This window comes from Rhinolophus ferrumequinum, chromosome 8 (genome assembly GCF_004115265.2).
Source record: "Rhinolophus ferrumequinum isolate MPI-CBG mRhiFer1 chromosome 8, mRhiFer1_v1.p, whole genome shotgun sequence".
NCBI lineage: Eukaryota > Metazoa > Chordata > Mammalia > Chiroptera > Rhinolophidae > Rhinolophus > Rhinolophus ferrumequinum.
The window spans coordinates 88471807-88486454 of NC_046291.1; positions in this window are offsets into that span (position 1 = coordinate 88471807).

Below are 14648 nucleotides of genomic sequence, written 5' to 3' on the forward strand. Positions count from 1 at the left end.
AATAGAGATTGCTATCTGGTGCAAATATCAGAACTGACAATAGAGAAAATCCTATTTGAAAACCAAGTTTTAGAAATATTTTTGATATTGTTTGCCCTACTTTTGAGTAATGGGTAGAAGTAAAATATATGGGTAGTAGAAAATTCGGATGGGTTAGAATTCTGTATACCAAAATATAACAGAATCAAGTGTATGTTACTGTCACCTGCAATTATTAATATAAAATATTCTCTTCTCTGAACAAGTTCAATCCAGAGAATACAAGCATAAATGTAGTTTAAAGGCAGTGAACAATTTTTGATAGATGATCATTATTTTATAAATTCTTACCAAGCATGAAAAACTGTAAAGTTTTGTTGCCTAGCATAATTAGAGAACTGTTTTCTTCTTAACAAACTCACTGCATGAAACTGATTTTATATATTGGATAGGCAATTTTAATTTTCAGAGAATCAGAATACAATAAATAAGAAACGTTAATAACAAAATAACCCAGTGCTTAATTAAACCATTTAATGATTCAGAAGGCATTGTCTATCTTAGACTGCTTCATGTTCATTATCATGGATATGAATTAATACTGTCCTGGAAAACTGCAGAAAAAATAACCCACAGAAGATTTCAATTGAGAATATATTAGCTAAACCACATCTTATGCAAAATTTGTTAGATGGCATACTGAAGCTAAAAAGTAACTTCAAGATTTAAATCACCATCTCTTCTATAACCATTTAAAGCACTGCTTGTATCCTGCCATATTGCAAATGATTAATTACACAAGGGTTTTCTCTTCTTGACCTTGGGCTCCTTAATGATGAGTGCTTCCTATTTATCCTTGTGTCCAACAATGAACTTCAAATATAAGTTCTTAATTAGTCTGTTGACCTTAACTGATTAGCAAAAATCAAATAAACTTGTGCATTTGGCCTATTAAAATGGAAGTGGGTGAAGGCATTTCTTAGAAGCTATAACAGTGCAAAATATCCCATTAATTTGTTTAATTTTCAGTCGTATTGCTAAGAAACCAAAGTCTGTATGGAACAAAAACAGGATAAAAAGTTGATGATACTTCTTATGCAGCTGATAGCTAGCATATCGAGAACCTGTGCCACCAAATGCCTGATCACGCTTGGATCTAGTGGAGGACTCAAGCTAAGTTAAACCTGGGGATTGCATTTTATGTATGCATGCTACAGGTAAAATCTCCATCTAGAAAACTTATGGTAAAATACTCAACCCAGAAGCATAATGCAATCTAAAGATAGGAAATAATAAGTGTCCCTGCTTGCATCTACATTTTTACTATTAATTCATGTGCCTAGAAGTTTCCCAGGAGATCTAATTAAAATGTAAAGAGCATAATAAAATTGAAATGTTTGTAGAGAAATGCATTTGTTCCTTGAAACACAAAAACTCCATAGAATAATAAGTTATATGTAAAATATCATCAGGCTTAGGTTCCTAGAATTTATTAGGCAGGGGTAAGAAGGGGCTTGTCGTTATTTTGGCAGTTGCATGATGGGTTTCAAATTCAGGTCTAAATGCACTTTAAAAATTAGTAATTTAGCAATTATTTAGGAAAACAAATGAAAGGATCACAATTATTTTGACTCTATAAAATATGTGAGTTTAATTTGGAGCAATATGAATTTTTGAACCACTTTGATATTTGTTATTAATAATTATAATTATGGCAATAATAGTAAGCATTCCATAGCTGTGGAAACCTAATTGCTTCAAAGTGCTGACACATCCATCTTACTTGAGCCTTCTAATATATACCCCAAGTAGTAAGCCTGTAAAAACACATCCTGACTATTTTACACAATTCAGAAGGACAGGCATAGGGGTTACTGGCCTAAAACCCTGAAGCAAATATCAATTTGTCAATATTCAGTACAAAAAATCCTTTGAGACTTCTTTATACTCTCAAAGGAAGAGACCAATGTATTAATATTGTCTCTGTATTTATAAAGGGGAGAAAATATTTTTCAAGTTAGTTTTGATCACTACTGAAAACCCTCCGGCTTCACTACTTTGTTCTCATCACTTACTTACAAATCTTCATGTTTTGTTTCCTACTCTTCCTTCTGTCATGCTGTCATTTCTTTGTTATTTAAATAATTAAAAGATAATCTTGAGTATCAAGTATATACTGGCATAAGTCTAAGTGTCAACATAATAGCACTGAAGTTATTATTCTAAGAAACTTATACTTCACATTGGAAATTTCTATCTTCTTTTTTCTCCACATCAAAGCTCTAAATGTGGTATATTTTCATAACCCTAAATATAAAAGGTATTCTATTTTATTTATATTTTTATATGAGAAATGTTTAAAATGGTAGTTTAAGCTTTATGTGTCCATGTGTTTTAATATGTCTACATGTAGAAATAAGTAAAAATGAATTGGGAATTACTTTTCTCCAATATCATCCCTAATAATAGTTTGTTTTTTTAATAAAGATTAAAAAATAAAAATTTTTACCTCATTGTGTCCAAAATTTTATTATAACAAAAATATTATTGTTAATATTATTTAGTAATGATAACAACTATATCTTGATTGTTAGAGGTATAACAATACTGTGTTTAGAGGTATAACAATTATATCTTTAAAAACATGTCATACATGTGGCAAAATGTATGCCATATATTCAGTATGAAAACATATAGGAAAGAGATAGGATCCAAGATGGCAGAGTAGATAAGTGCTGTGCTTGCCTTCTCCACTGACCACCTTAAAATTACCACTAAATTATAGAACAATCAATCTAAAGAGCCATCTGAAATCTAGCTGAACAGAAGTTTTTATAACTAAGGTTATAAAGAAGAAGCCACATCGAGACTGGTAGGAGGGGTGGAGACGTGGAACTGGCTAACCCCAATCCTCCATGTGGCAGTTGAGAACAAGGAGGGATATCTCAGCCATGGAGATCTCCCCCCACAGAGGAGACTGGTAGGAGGGGTGGACACACAAAACAGGCCAGCCAGTACCCGCTGTGGCAGCTGAGAATCAGGACCGATATGCCAGCTGTGGAGGTCCACTCCCTGATGCATCAAGGGACCCCAGACCAATGCCAGACTCCCCAACCTAGAGTGTTGGGGCCAGAAAGAGGCCCTCCCAAACATTTGACTGTGAAAAACAGTGGGGATTCCAACCATCTGGGGAAAACAAAAAGCTGCAGAAAACCCAGACGTTCCCTTAAAGGACCCACAAAAAGACTCACTCACTTGCAGGTACTCATATCATGGGCTCTGGTGGAGGGACAGTGACTCAGGAGGCATCAGAGGCATACGAGGAAAGATTGGGTTATATGGCTCAAGGCAAGGACTAGAGGGACAGTCATCATTTTACCTGTGCAGACTCCTTCTCCTGCGCTGTTGAAAGGTGAGTACCAACTTTCTTGTGGTAAATCCTCCCCTACATGGACAAATTTGAATTTGAATTGGGCCAATGAGATCAGCTCACTCCACCTTAGGGGAAGAATAGATGAACTCAGTGAAAACTTCAACAAAGAGGTGACTCCCTCGGACCCTGCCCCACCCAACTTATGCAACACCAGAGGCAATTTCTCAGTGAGTAGCCAGCCCCTACCACATTACACTCTTTCTTGGGCAACTCTCAGGGGACCACTAGCACCAGGCAGGCAGTGGGCAGCCTCAGTGTGCTCTGAGACTTTTGCTGAGTAGCACCATGCTCAGCACTGCCACCAAACCAGAATCTACATTAACTTGGTGAAAACCACTTGCTCAACCTGGTGAATCCCTGAAACTCTGCCTCACCCAACTTGCATACAACGTGAGGCTCTATCAGCAGCTGAGGCTTACGGAAACCAGCCAGGAGCAGCAGGCGTCATAGTGTCCTGGGCTTTTTTGGGAACTACTCCAGGCCAGGTACTGGTGGCAGCCATTCTCAGTTAACACTGTGGCCTTTCCCATGTGCCTCTAGGTAGCAAACAACTGTGGGTCACTTTGTAGCTCTTACCAGGTAGTCCCTGGCCAGTTATAGGCAGCCTGCACCAGAGCACCTCACAAAAGGCCTCATAACAAATATACCTGGAGATCAGCTTCAGATCACAATAGAATATCAGCCAAGTAGTCCCACATGTAGCACACTCAAGGGATGGTCTCAACAGGCAACAGAGCCCTTTGTGGCAAATCCTGCTTTATGGGGTAAGCCACACGCATAGCAGCTCATAAGCGGAAGACATACACAAATCCCACAGCCAGTCAGCCTGAGGGTCAATCCCACCCACTGATGTGCCAATAGCAATCAAGGCTCAACTATAATAGGAAGGCACACACAACACACACAAGGGGCATTCCTGGAATACCCAGGACAAGCAACCAGGAAGACTGTGCCCCTGGGCTCCATAGGACATCTACTACATAAGTCCACTAGGCCAAGATTGGGAGATGTAGCAGATGTACATAATATTAATTCATAGAAACAAACACAGAGAAGGAGCCAAAATGAGAAAAAACAGAAATAAAAAACAAAGAAATCCCTAATAAAAAAAACAGGAGAAAAACTCCAGAAAAAGAACAACAACACCAAAAAACAAAACAAAACAGAAACCCAAAATCAAACAAACAAAAAAGAAACAATGGAGGCAAGCAAATTACCAGATACAGAGTTCAAAACAATGGTTATAAGTATCCTCAATGAACATAGGGGAAGAATAGATGAACTCAGTGAAAACGTCAACAAAGAGGTAGTAAGCATTAAAAAGGACACAGAAACCATAAATAAGAACCAGCCAGAAGTGAAGAATATAATAATTGAAATGAAGAACGCACTAGAAGGAATCACCAGCAGACTACATGAAGCAGAGGATCAGATCAGAACTTTGGAAGACAAGTTTGCAGAAAATACCCAATCAGAACAGTAAAAAATAAAATAAAATAAAAATAAATTCTAATGAGTATCATTTAAGAAACCTCTGGGACAACATCAAGCACAACAACATTCACGTCATAAGGATATCAAAAGGAAAAGAGAGAAAGCAAGGGATGAGAGCCTATTTGAAGAAATAATGATGAAAAACTTTCCTAATCTGGTGAAAGAAATAGACATACAAGCCGAGGAAGTACAGAGAGTTCCAACTGAGATGAACCCAAACAGGCCCACACCGAGACACATTATAATGAAAATGGCAAAGGTTAAAGACAAAGAGAGAACCCTAAAAGCAGCAAGAGAAAGGCAACTAGTTACTTACAAAGGAGCTCCCATAAGATTGTCAGCTGATTTCTCAACAGAAACATAGCAGGCAAGAAGGGATTAGCATGAAATAGTCAAAGGATAAAAAGTAAGGACCTACAAACAAGATTACTCTACCAAGCTATCATTTAAAACTGAAGAAGAGAAAAAGAGCTTCTGACAAGAAAAAGCTAAAGGAGTTCATCATCACTAAACCACTATCACAAGAAATGTTAAAGGGATTTCTTTAAGAAGAACATAAAGATGAATAATAAAATGCCAATACATACATATCTGTCAATAATCACTTTAAGTGTAAATGGATTAAATGCTCAATCAAAAGACATAGAGTAGCTGAATGGATAAGAAGAAAAACCCTGCACATATGCTGTCTACCATAGACCCACTTCACCTAAAAAAACACACACAGACTGAAGTAAAGTGATGGAAAAAGATATGTCCTGGGAATGGAAATGATAAAAAAAAAAGCTGGAGTAGCAATATTTACATCAGACAAAGTAGACTTTAAAACAAAGGCTGTAATAAGTGACAAAAAGGAACATTACGTAATGATAAAAGGATCAATCCAGCAAGAGGATGTAATGCTTGTAAATATTTATGCACCTAATACAGGAGCACCTAAATATGTAAAGCAAATATTGAACAACATAAAGGGAGAGATCAACAGTAACATAATCATAGTAGGGGACTTTAACATTCCATTGACACCAATGGACAGATCTAACAGACAGAAAATAAACACGGAAACAGCAGCCTTAATGACACACTAAGACCAGATGGATTTAACTGATATTTTTATAGCATTTAACCCCAAAGCAGCAGAATATACATTCTTTTCAAGTGGACATAGAACATTTTCCAAAATAGACCACATGTTAGGCCATAAATGAAGTCCCAATAAATTTCAGAAGATTGAATCATATCAAGTATCTTCTTTGACCACAATGGTATGAAATTAGAAATCAATTACAAGAAAAAACAAAACAAAAAAACTCAAAAACACACAAACACATGGAAACTAAATAACATGCTACTGATGAATGGGATCAAAGAAAAAAGTCAGAAGATACCTTGAGACAATGAAAATGCAAACAGAATAACCCAAAATCTATTGCATGCAGCAAAATCAGTTCTGAGAGGGAATTTAGAGCAATATAGGCCAATCTCAAGAAACAAGTAACATCGCAAATAAACCATCTAACCTTACACTTTAGGGAACTAGAAAAAGAAATCAAATAAAGCCCAAAGTAAGTAGAAGGAAGGAAATAATAAAAATCAGAGTGAAAATAAATGAAACAGAGCCTAAGAAAACAATAAAAAAGATCAATGAAACCAAGAGCTGGTTCTTTGAAAGATAAACAAAATTGATAAACCTTTAACCAGACTCAATAAGATAAAAAGAAAGAGGACCCAAATAAAGAAAATTAGAAATGAAAGCAGGAAAATTACAACTGATACTGCAGAAATACAAGGTATTATGAGAAAATATTATGAGCAATTATATTCTAACAAATTGGCCAATGTGGAAGAAATGGATAAATTTCTGAAAACATATAATCTTCCAAGACTGAATCAAGAAGAAACAGAAAAATCTGAACAGACCGATTACTACTAACAAAATCAAATCAGTAATCAAAAAAATCTCCCAACAAACAAAAGTCCTGTACCAGGTGGCTTCACAGGTGAGTTTTACCAAATATTCAAAGAAGAATTATTAATACCACCTATTCTCAAACTATTCCAAAATTTCCAAGAGAAGGGAAAGCTCCCAAGCTCATTTTATGAGGCCACCATTACCCTGATTGCAAGAGCAAATAAAGACATTACAAAAAGCAAAAATTAAAGGTCGATATCCCTGACAAACATACATGTAAAAATCCTCAACAAAATATTAGAAAACCAAATTCGGCAGTACATTAAGATCATACACCATGATCAAGTGGGATTTGTTCCTGGGATGCAAGTTTGGTTCAATATCTACAAATCAATTAACATGATACACCACATATACAAAATGAAGGATAAAAATCATATACTTGTAGATGCAGAAAAAACATTTGACAAATCCAGCATTCATTTGTGATAAAAACCTCAGCAAAGTGAGAATAGATGGAACATATCTCAAAATAAATGCCATATACAAGAAACCTACAACTAACATCATGCTCAACAGGGAAATGCTTAAAGCATTCTCAAGGTCAGGAACAAGATAAGATTGCACATTTTCACCACTTTTATTCAACATAATACTGGAAGTCCTAGCACCAGCAATCAGACAAGAAAAAGCCATAAAATCATCGAAATTGGAAAAATAGAAGTAAAACTGTCATTTGCAGATGATCTAATACTACATACAGAGAACTCCAAAGATTCCACCAAAAAATTATTAGAACTGATAAATGAATTCAGTAAAGCACCAGGATACAAAATTAATTTTCAGAAATCAGTTGTATTTTCATATGCCCATAATGAACTATCAGAAAGAGAAATTAAGAACACAATCCCATTTACAAGTACTTTAGAAAAAAAAAGAATAAAGAATAAATTTAATGAAGGAGGTAAAAGTCCTATATTCATAAAACTAAATATACTGAAGAAAGAAATTAAAGATATAAATAAACGGGAGCATGTACTGTCTTCCTGGATAGGAAGAATCAACATCATCAAAATGCCCTTACTACCCAAAGTAATATATAGATTTGATGCAATCACTATCAAAATACCAATGGCATTTTTCACAGAACTATAACAAGTAACCTTAAAATTTATACAGAACCATAAAAGACCCCGAATAGCCACAGCAATCTTAAGAGGAAGAAAAATATTGGAGGTATCACACTGCCTGATATTAAACTATACCACAAGGCTATAATAATCAAAATAATACGGTACTGGCATAAAAACATAGATCAATGAAACAGAATAGAGATTCCAGAAATAAACCCATGCTTATGTGGTCACTTAATCTATGACAAAGGAGGCAAAAATATACAGTGAGGTAAAGACAACTCATTCAATAAATGGTGCTGGGAAAACTGGGCAGATGCATACAATAAAATGAACCTGAACCACCTTTTTACACTACGTACAAGAGTAAACTCAAAATGGATTAAAGACTTAATTAAATGTAAGACCAGAAACTATAAAATTCCTAGAAGAACATGTAGGCAATAAACTCTGACACTGTTGTAGTGATATTTTTCCTGATACATCTCCATGAGTAAGGGTAACAAAATAAAAAATAAAAACACTGGACTACATCAAACTAAACTTTTTACACAGCAAAGAAAACCACCAAAAAAATGAAAAGCCAGACTGTTGAATGGGAGAAGATATTTGCCAATAATACATCTGATAAGGGGTTAATACATAAAATTTATAAAAGAACTCATACAATTCAACACCAAAAAAAAAATTAATAAAAAATGGGCAGAAGACTTAGACATATCTCGAAAGAGAATATACAGATGGTCAATAGACATATAAAAAGATGATCAATGTCACTAATCATGAGAGAAATGAAAATTAAAACCAAAATGAGATATCACTTCACACCTGTCAGTACGGTTATTATCAATAAATCAACAATGTGAAGAAAAGGGTACCCTCAACCTCTTTTGGTGGGGTTGCAAAATGGTGCAGCCACTGTGGAAAATGGTTTGGATGTTCCTCAAAATATTAAAAATAGAACTTCCTTATGACCAATAATTCCACTTCTGGGTATTTACCAAAAAAAATCCAAATCACTAATTCAAAAATATATATGCACCCCTATGCTCATTGCAGCCTCATTTACAATAGCCAAAATACGGAAGCAACTCAAGTGCCCAACAATAGATGACTTTATAAAGAAGAAGTGGTACAGATATACAATGAAATATTACTTGGCGATCGGAAAAGAATGAAATCTTACCATTTGTGATAACATGGATAAACCTAGAGGATATGCTTAGTGAAATAAGTCAAACTGAGAATGACGGATACCATATGATCTCACGTATATGTTGAATCTAAAGAACATAAAAAAAAAAACAAAAAAAAAACAAACCAGAAACAGACTCATAAATGCAGAGAATAAAATGATGGTTGCCAGAGGGAGGGGATTTGGAGAGCTGGGTGAAAACGGTGAAGGGATTAAGAAATACAAATTGGTAGTTACAAACTAGACATGGGGATGTAGTGTACAGCATCGGGAATATAGTCAATAATATCGCGCAACTATATGTAGTGCCAAGTGGGTACTAGGTTAATCAGGGGAATCACTAAAGCAAATTATATAAATGTCTAACCACTATGCTATGACCTAAAACTAATATAAAACTATTTTGAATGTCAACTGTAACTGAAAAAAATATGTATTTTTAAATCCTTAAGAAATAAAAAACGTAGGAAATAAAGAGATGTAGTAAGTCATTCTTCAAGAAGAAAATAATGTTGTTTGAAATTTAATTTTTTGTCTCTCTGTCTCTCTATGTGTGTGTGTGAGATATATATATATATATATATTTGTATTTATTTATATATATAAATAATATATAGGCTCATAATATATGTATACATACATAGATATTATATATAGTAAATTAAATGAATGAGTCTTTTTATTTCAATATCATTACAGCTAACTCGTGAGTATGCAGAAGGTGGATATTCTGGATATTCTCATTTTCAGCCCATCTTTCTTACTGTGTTTCCCCCAAAATAAGACCTAGCCAGACCATCAGCTCTAATGCATCTTTTAGAGCAAAAAATAATATAAGACCTAGTCTTATTTTAATATAATGTAAAGCCAGGTCTTTAATATAATATAATACCGAGTCTTCTATTAATTTTTGCTCCAAAAGACACATTAGAGCTGATGGTCTGGCTAACTCTTCTTTTTGGGGAAACACGTATTCCTTTTCTTATCATCAGACATTGTATTTATTTCCCCAGTCAGTAACATTTTGCACAGAGAGTAAGGAGAGAAAGAGAAAGAAAACGGTGACTTATCATAAAATCTATTTTTTTCTGCTTTTCACAAAAGTGTCGAAGGTAGAAAACTTGGCGATTGGAGATAAAGTTGAGCCTTTAACTGTGTTTGGCATTTGTCTAGTGTCTAGCAGTCTCGTCCCTCTATAGATCACAAAAAGGAAAAGTCTAACCAAAGTTTTCTGGATACCTCCCATCTCACTGCTTTTCATTGGCTTAAACTTTAGGTTTAGGAACTAGGAATTACATTCTAAGAGTATCCAATAATACCTCAAAATTTATGGCCACATTTTTCATTTGATAGATTAAAGAAACCACAGCAAACATATCTAGCCCTGAGTGGTGAGATACCAATAAAGAAGGTGGTAGTGATTATGGAAATTCATTGCCATCAAGCCCCAGAAAACATTCAAGAAGTTTTCCTAAAGAGTGATAACAACTTTAAAATTCTTTTATATTACCATGAAATTTCTGAGAAATTAAGTCGTGTTTTTTTTTTTTCCAAAATCTTCAACTTTCCTGAAAATATTTTGGTCTTTAGTAATGTGTTTTTGTGCAGTGATCTGCAATCTTATGTCTTTCCTCAGTTTATCTATATAATGCTGTTTTTAAAATTAAATTTTAAAAAATTGGGGTGACATTAGTTATTAACGTTATATGAGTTTCAAGTATACAATTCTATAATACATCACACTTAACATGTTAAAATATGGTATAAATGTGAGCTTCTGCGACTATCCCTACCTCTTGCTAGGAAAGGCAGAACTGTTATTCAACTGTGGATCTGTTTTGAAAGACTTCTGGGAGATTCGACTCCTGGGGGTGGGGGTGGGTGAGAGAGAGAGAGAGAGAGATTGACGCCAACTGCTTTCAGGGAAATAAAGAACATAGTATATTCTGTCAATTCTTGTTCCTTTTGAACAGCAATTCTCATTTTAAAATTAAAATTGTATGGGGGAAGAGGGGCTTCAGTTTATAAATTTTAGCTCTCAATGACACTTGGACATTCAAAATAAAAGATAATTTCTTTATACTTGATTAAACTGAGTATGTTCTTTTATGCAAGGGTTCCCACCACAATTAGCAGGAAAAAATTTAGTAATTATCTAGTCTGGACTAAATTTTAGTCCAGCTTAATAATTAAACTTCCTTAAGAGGGGGTTTTCAGTGTTTCTTGCATAAAAGTTCTCATTCTCTGGAAAGCTTCCCCCTGGACACTGTCCTAACTTCTAAATGTATGATAAAGTGGTCTCCATGTGCTTCACGAAGTGGTAGGTCGAGGTTCTCTGACCTCATGCCACTCCTTGGATCTCCTGAACATTATTTCTTTTGCACCTCTCTGGTCGTTGCCTGCCATACTGTCTTAGGTAGAGAGATCTGTGGCCAGTTTAACTCATAATCTGGTCTCGCTTGGCTTCAGCAAGAGCTTTGGGATATTCCTTGCAGACTTCATTTCAATTCCGCTTGAACTGGTGCTTGTTCCCAGTCCATCCTCTATCTTGTCCCCTGGCATGGATTTCTGCTCACATCCTCTGATGAGAGGTTACTTTGTTCTTCTACCAGTATTGTCTCACAGCAGACCAATGGCTGGCAAATCAGCATTCATGCTACATTGGGACTGAGCGTGGCCAGGATGACTAAGCTACTGCATCTCCCTCTGCCTGACCACACTGTTCAACATGATTGATGGGACAGGAAGGTTTATGAGACGATCTCTTCACAGTAGCACAGAACATCATTCTTCAGTGCTCCTCTCATAGTATCTATTCAGCTCTCCTCTGAGTTAGACATTTAGCTGGCTTTTTCATTCTCCTCTAATTCTGTTCATTTTTCCCTCCAAAATCTTAATTCAAAAAGGATCGAACTTCCGCCTTTTTTCTTTCTATTTAGCTTTCCTTGTGTAAAATCTAGCTTGACATCCGTGTCTGTTAATATGTTTAAAGAAGAAAGCCAAAAATGGAAGATAGGTGATCTTTTCTCAAGAAAGTAGCTTAGGTGGAACATAATTGTCTTGCTGCAAAATCACATTTTTGAATGTAACAAGCAGAAATATTAAAACTCCTAATTTGTTCTCTCCTTCCCACAAGCCCAGGGATATTAATACTACGGGTCAGCGAGGCTGAAAGTCATGTACTCAAGAAACGCAAAAGGAAAAAGTGACATTAATAATTGTTGAAACATTTTTCCTGTTGAAAGGGTAAATTTTCTCTTTGTGAAGAAATAGTCTCTGGACCAAATAACGATGAGTTACTGTGCATTTATGCAATACATTTCACTAAATACCTACTACTATGTATTTAAACTGTGTTAGGGTTCACTTTGGGAGATTCATTCTATATGGGTTATACTACATATAGGCAAATCCCTCTATCCTACATTTTAATCTTTCAGTAGGATTCCAACAACAGAATGGGAACCACAGGCTCAGCATAATTCTATCAACAGGTTTTACTCATAAGAGTTGTTAGATAATTTTTTGTGAAAATAAGTTGAAATAAAGAAAAAATAATTCTCATGTTTTCAAGATTAAATATTGGCTCAAGCAATCTATGAATTTATTCTTTGATCTTTTGCAGTTCAAACTTCTAAAGTCTAGATTGACCTTCCCAATGCTATTTTTGTTGTGGCGTCACATGGTCCCATATAAGACAAGGTGATTCTTACTTTTTATTTCTTTTCATAAGTGTTTGTTCTTGACTCACAGAACATAACTTGAAGGGAACTTGGAGAGTTTTCCATGAAATTACAAAGGAGAACTAGTTTGTTATTAAACATTTCTCACAAAGATGTTTTTATAGACAGAACCAGGCCTCAGAAGAAAACTCAACCATAATAGCTTCTATACATAGACAAACACTTGTTTCTGTGTGATTTATAGATTTTTGCCTACATACACCTACATTTATTTTGCATTATATCCCAATTCTAGCACTGATAAAGAAAACCATTAGCTTTCCTCTCATCCCTGTTTAAAAGAGTTTATACGCTACAAAGACACCATTCAGAAATGTGTTAGGAACTGATTATATCTAAAAAGCACTTGAAGTAGTCTAAAAAATAAATTACATTTGTGCAGAATTTTCTCATTTCTATTTGATGTGTACTGCTTCCAAAATTCCATTTTCTTTTTATCTTTTCTTCTATCTGCTATCATCTAGCAATTAGGAATGCATGTTTGCAGGCTATGAAGAAAGTCGTTATAATACAAATTCAGTAGAAGTTATTATTTAACTATTGTTAAACTAGTTTAAAGGGCATCAGAATTCACCCATAAAGCAACAGATTCTCATCCCTTGATAAAGCTCATTAATGGCTAAAGCCAGCTATAATCAAGTCTGCTAAAGCTCATTACTAGATCAAGGAAATTTGGACTTGTAACAAGCAGATTTCTTTAGGGAATAAACATGTTTTCCAACTCCTATATCTCGGTATGATGAGTTTACCCTCCATCTCCTGTTGCCCTGTTGCTTAGTCAGCATTCCCACGCCAACTCTAATTCCTCCTCAGGAAAGTTGTTCTTTCAGATCCTTTAAACATGCTCGAGTCTCTCTTACAGTTTCACCTTTGAGAGGAGTAAATTCTTAACATAAAAAAGGAACACATTTTTGGCATTATTCAAGTTAGGAAATATTGGAATGGAGGGTGGGATATCTCCCATTTTACCCTGCCGCTATGCAACATAAGCCTGGATAACCACTGATGTTCAAATAAGCATTCTTAGAAATTTGTGCGAAAAGACTCTTTGCCCTTAAAACTAGAGGTGGATTTTCAGAGCAGCACTACTCAAAATGTGCTCTGTGGCTTGCTGTCATTCCCTAAACTGTTTGTGTCCACACTGTGTGTATTAGTCAGGGATCTCTAAAGAAATAGAGAGAATAGGAGGTGGTAGATGGTAAATAGCTAGCTAGATAGATAGATAGTAGATAAATAGTAGATAGATAGGTAGGTAGATAGATAGATAGATAGATAGATAGATAGATAGATAGATAGATAGATAGATAGATAGATGGATTTATTATAGGAATCAGTTCATGCTGTTACAGAGGCTGAGAAGTCCCACAATCTGTTACCTGCAAATTGGAGAATCAGGAAAGCTGGTGGTATAATTTAGTCTTGAATCTTAAGGCTTGAGAACCAGGAAGCCGATGGGGTAAGTCTGAGTCCAAAAGTCTGAGAATTATGGCCATATGGTGTAAATTTGGTCTAAATTCAAAGGCCCACGAACCAGGGGCACCTGTCAGAGGGCAGAAGTTTAATCTCAGCTCAAACCAGAGAGATGAAATTCACCCTTCCTCCACATTTTTGTTCTATTCAGGCCCTTGTTAGATAGGATGGTATCTACTAGCATTCGTGAAGGTGACCCTTCTTTACTCAGTCTACCAGTTCAAAGCTTATTTCTTCCAGCGACACCCTCACAGACACACACACAGAAATAACGTGTTAACAGCTACAC